Source organism: Halyomorpha halys, unplaced genomic scaffold (assembly GCF_000696795.3).
Source record: "Halyomorpha halys isolate HHAL.00 unplaced genomic scaffold, Hhal_1.1 Scaffold996.1, whole genome shotgun sequence".
NCBI lineage: Eukaryota > Metazoa > Arthropoda > Insecta > Hemiptera > Pentatomidae > Halyomorpha > Halyomorpha halys.
In genome coordinates, this window is record NW_027109983.1 from 309420 (window position 1) to 313965 (window position 4546).

Consider the following 4546-nt stretch of genomic DNA (forward strand, 5'->3'; position numbering starts at 1 on the left):
AATATAAATATTATAAATTATATTTAGCTGGTGAGGAATAGTACTCGAATTAATTCTAATAATTTGGTTAGTGTCGGAAATTACTTTTACAATCATTTGGGCCTTATACAATTTATAAATACTATTAACTCAAAACAATAGGATATAAATACTTTATCACACTGTAACGATTAATAGATACTTCTTTAGAGAAATTCAACGACACTTTACCTGTAAAGATAAGATTAGATGGTGATAAGAAAATAATAACTTCCATACAAACTTCATATCATGAGCTAGAATAAAACTGTTTAACGCGATATAACTTCATTCTCCAAATAATATGCTATAAAATCCCCATTTTCAATTTACTTAAGATTAAAACAATTCATTGTTGAAAAAGAACAACAATTCAAAAAATATTTTCTTTAGAACTTCGAACGGAAAAAAAAAATGTTCAAAATGATAACATGATTTCCACTCACAATTATCATAAAATTAGAACATCACCAACATTGTCATAAAATCAGAAAAACTCCCAAGTCAAGTCAATCAAATTAAGAGATATATCTGAAATGCAAAAAAATTAAGGTATCGTATTTTGAAAATAATAATGGTATTTAGTTGATTATTGAACATCAAAATGATTTTTTGAATAAGTGATTAATTTTATAGCTACTGATTTATTGATTTTTTTTCGTATACCGGTGAATAGAACTTATTTTCGGGTCTGTGCTTAAATTATTTCCTTTCTTGTAGAGTTCTAATTAATTTATAAGATCATAATTAATTTATACCAAATTATTGGATATTAAATTAAATCGTTTTGCTTCTTAATGTGATTCTTAAAATTAATAATTCGATACGGCCAGTAATCGCAAAATAAAAACGTTAAAATGATAACTCACAAACCATATGTATTTAACAAAATTCTCTTTTTAATATATTCCTTCAGACTATTTTTGTTTCGTTTTTCTAAATGAATGATATGCCATTTGATCCCCTTCCCCGAATAATTTCATTAAAATAAATAAAACCTTTATTCCTCATACATTCGATAAAAAAAGTTATTCTGCCCTTCTGTCTTGTGAAATTTGTGTTCAGACTTAATCGATTGAACAGTTATGTCAAATCCAAAAAATTTTCATTGATCATGCTGGTTCTTGGCATGTTAATTCCAGGGGAAAACATGTTTTCCTCGAAATACCTATTTAGGTAACGGCTCGTTCATTTGGCCCAAAGTCAAAGGGAGTTTGAATGTTCTAATATAAAGTTTATCATATAGAGTCCATAACTTCAGGTTGCGCATGTGAAAATGTTTTTTCTTTGTACAACTATATTTCGAAAACGTATAGTCCGATTTAGTTCAAAGTTGGGGATTAGTGTTGACATGGTCTATTATAAATTTAATTAAAGTTCTTCAAATTATTTGGCTTATCCATGTTAAAAACTAATTTTCTGCTGTTTCTCGACTGTGCGAATTAAAACAACGGGACGTGTACCATATATTTAATGATCAAACCACAACTCAGTAACCTGGAAATATTATGTAGTTTACTATTACAAATGAAATAGAAATACGAAATTAAAGAGGTGCTTTCCAGATAATGAAATTTTCATAAAAAAAAAAAAAAAAAAAAAGATAGAAATAATTAGCAATGACACATGTAGAGTATATGTAATGATCAAACTACAAATCATTAACCTGAAATATTATGTAGTTAATAGCAAACCAAATAGAAGTACGAAATCAAAGAGATGATTTCCAGAAAAAGAAATTTTCATTTAAAAAAAAAAAAAAGATATAAATAAGTGCATGTAAAGTAATACATGTAATTGGAGCGTATTAGTCTTTACGTATATTTATTGATAATAATTAGTTTAACTATATGAAATATGATCATGAATGTACGAGGTACTAAAAAATATATAAATAATTTTCTTTACAAAAGTACAAAATATATCCCTCTGAAAATGTTTGGATTCACCCTTTGAAAAAAACACCGACGACATTCTGATGCCTCTAAATCATTTCTTGATTGTTTGTTTACATTCTGGAAATGAAGCTTTAGTCAATATAAAACCGAAAAAAAAAAAAATTCAATTAAAATTTACTTCGAAAAGGACGAATACAATTTTCAAAAACATATCAGTCAAATTTTCTCTTTGCTATAATAATTCAGATTGAGACACTTGCTAAAACGATTTGTCTTTTTTTTTCTTACAAAAAATTAAAATATTACATGAAAAAACTTGGTATCATGCTCGTATCTTTTCCAAATCACATAATTTTCCCAAAACTAAACTCTTAGAGCTGAAAACACACACACACAAATATATTACCGTTTTAGACGAGACAATGTCATAGTAACCTATGCCGATAAAGAATACCACAAGAAGATAGTAGAATATGAACATGGTAACTGTCTCTCTAGCGACTGAATCATTATCAGCAATCCAATTTATCGCTGAGAGGCGTGAGATAAGAACAGGTAAACAGGCTATATACGGTCCATAATAAGATGATTAAATGCACTGAATCTAATTGTTATCCGGGAAGATAAAATGTCAAATAAGGAGAATATAAAAAAAATTAACCAAAAGTTCGGTACTTATTACTTAAGTTAGGTATATACCAACTAGAAGGTAGCACAAAGTATTATGGAGAATAGATATAAATCTTATAAACATTAAAGACTTTAAACCAAACATTTTCCAGGAGCTATATGGCAAATCGTCAAAAGTGCAGTAAGCATATTATTAAAGAAACAAATAACAATCTCATAATTATGCCTTAAATAGATAAATCACAAAAATATATTAATGCAGGTATGAAAATGAATTTAAAACTATTATTTTTTTTATCTGATCTAATATTCATTGAAGAGAATTAATACAACATGCATCTTTATAAAGATATTGACTATGAATGTTCAAGTATTCATTCATACAATATATACAAAAATAGAAGAACAGAAGGGTAAAAAAAAAAACAGAAAACAAATATAAATTATAGTAATAGTATTCACTGAATTAAAGGAAAGAAAAATTTAAATAATAACGGAAAAATATATAAATAAAAGAAAGTACTATCATATTTTGTATAAATAAAAATACTTAAAAATGTTTTGATATACAAACAACTACTAATGGTAAACTAATGATTAACTCCAGTTCAAATTTTAAAGAAAATTCAAAAATTTATAATTCTTCAAAATATAATACACTTTTTGAAGGTTTCCATTAAAACATTTTTGTAGGTGCATCTGATGTAAATACATTTTATTAGAAATATTGAATAGTTGAGGCTGAGAACACGCAAGGCTCAGTCACTCCTATCTTATCTAAAAAACGCCCCAGAAATGCCAATATCAAAACAACAAAGTAACAGTTAGCTATATCTTCCAGGAAGTCCCATATTGCACGTCACACCAGAAAAGCTCAGACTTAAATCCCAATATTTCAATAATACTTATAGATGATGATAAAACAATAAAATTGGTATTTCAGTTTTTAAAATCGATAGGTTTACTGTCACAAATATAACATTGAACAGAATAAAAAAATAATTTTAATAAAATATTAATAAAAAATAAATGAATAAATAAAACAAATGTATGTGAAAATAAGTTAGAAATTAATGACATTGATGACCAGTGAGTTTTTACGCCATTAAACAAAAACAAACAAACAAAAGTTGACACTAAACTGCTTCAGGCTTTATCTAAAGATAATTTTCGTAAATGATTTTTAAAATTGTATATCAGTTAAGCAGTTACAAGTGTTTTAAAAATTAAGTTAAAAGTAACAAAATGAAATCGTAAAGAAGAATGTACAAAGAAAATACAGTACATACCATTCATCAACCAAAAATAATGGTTTTTAAACTGATTTCTAAATCGAGAATAATGTGCTAGTGGTGAGGTTTCTAAATATAGAGCTTGCAGGGGTGCTAGAGGGTTCTTCAACCTGCAAGGTCTATCTTTAGAAACCTCAAAGATATAAACCAAAAGGACATATATATATCTGGTCCTATCTCACAGGCTCCCATGTCGTAGCTGTTAGTAGAATCGGAACCGACCAGTAATATTGTTGATATATTTCAAGTAATAAGCTTAATTTACTCAACTGTGTGATTTGAGGAACCGAAGCAGAAATTTGTAATACAGTGCATTAAGTACCAAATCACTGCCTGGGCAAGTAAGTCAAAAGAGCATGGATGCACACGCAAAGCATTTGAAACACAAGTCATGTGCGGCACTGTAATCTGATCTTTGTGGTGAAGGCCACTCGGCCCTAACTCAACGATCAATATGAATAAAGAGTAAACCAAGAAGTACGATTACTTTAAGAAACGTTTTGCTACTTATCACAAATATTGTTAGGTAAGTAAGGTATTTACAGAAATAGACTTTGAAAAGAAGTAATCCATGATTTTGCTTATTGAAATAAAGAAATTTTTTAGCTATTGTAAATGTTAATTTTTTAATATTAAACCAACTAATGATTTTAAACTAGTTTATTTGAATTTATAACTTTAAGTTGTTTAGAAAATAAAGTCCCTAAT

At 27.5% G+C, this 4546-nt stretch overlaps 1 long non-coding RNA gene across 1 annotated transcript in view; it reads right to left on the reverse strand.

Moving 5' to 3' along the window:
* The window catches only part of LOC136795937 (uncharacterized), a 4861-nt gene extending 2448 nt beyond the window's left edge, over positions 1 to 2413 (reverse strand). The window contains exon 1 of the long non-coding RNA XR_010843642.1: positions 2323 to 2413. This is a non-coding gene — a long non-coding RNA (uncharacterized lncRNA). The remainder of the gene's footprint in view (positions 1 to 2322) is intronic.
* Positions 2414 to 4546: the final 2133 nt, after the last annotated feature.